The sequence below is a fragment of the Xenopus laevis genome, chromosome 9_10S (genome assembly GCF_017654675.1).
Source record: "Xenopus laevis strain J_2021 chromosome 9_10S, Xenopus_laevis_v10.1, whole genome shotgun sequence".
NCBI lineage: Eukaryota > Metazoa > Chordata > Amphibia > Anura > Pipidae > Xenopus > Xenopus laevis.
Window position 1 is genome coordinate 51,327,062 of NC_054388.1, and position 454 is coordinate 51,327,515.

A 454-nucleotide genomic window follows, 5' to 3' on the forward strand; every position below is an offset into this window, starting at 1 on the left:
CAGCCCCCACGGCTACACAACAGCTTGTTTATATCAACTATAGTAGTCTTTTTGAAGCAAACACACCCGTTTTACCCGTGCAGCGCAACAGTACATTATATTTTAATTTCTTTAAAAGACTTTCATTACTTGGTGTTACAGTTCCTTTAATGTTCACTTACTTTGAGGTTCTGCAGCAGCTGTGGTTTCGATTTTTTCCCTGGCAAAAGCTGGCAAGGTGATTTCTAGACAGGCCCATTTATTTCTAATTGTGGCCTGATCTGAGCCAGTACAGACAGACAAACCCCCTTCCAGATTGCCCTAAGGTACATTATATTATGGGCTTGGTTCTGTTACAAGAACAGGGACCCTTTGGAGATGAAAGTGGAAGAAAAGAATTGGGAGGGAGGGCAGAAAGGAGGAGGAGAAGCACGGGGAGGGGGAATGAGAGGAGAAATAAAAGGTAGAGAGAGAG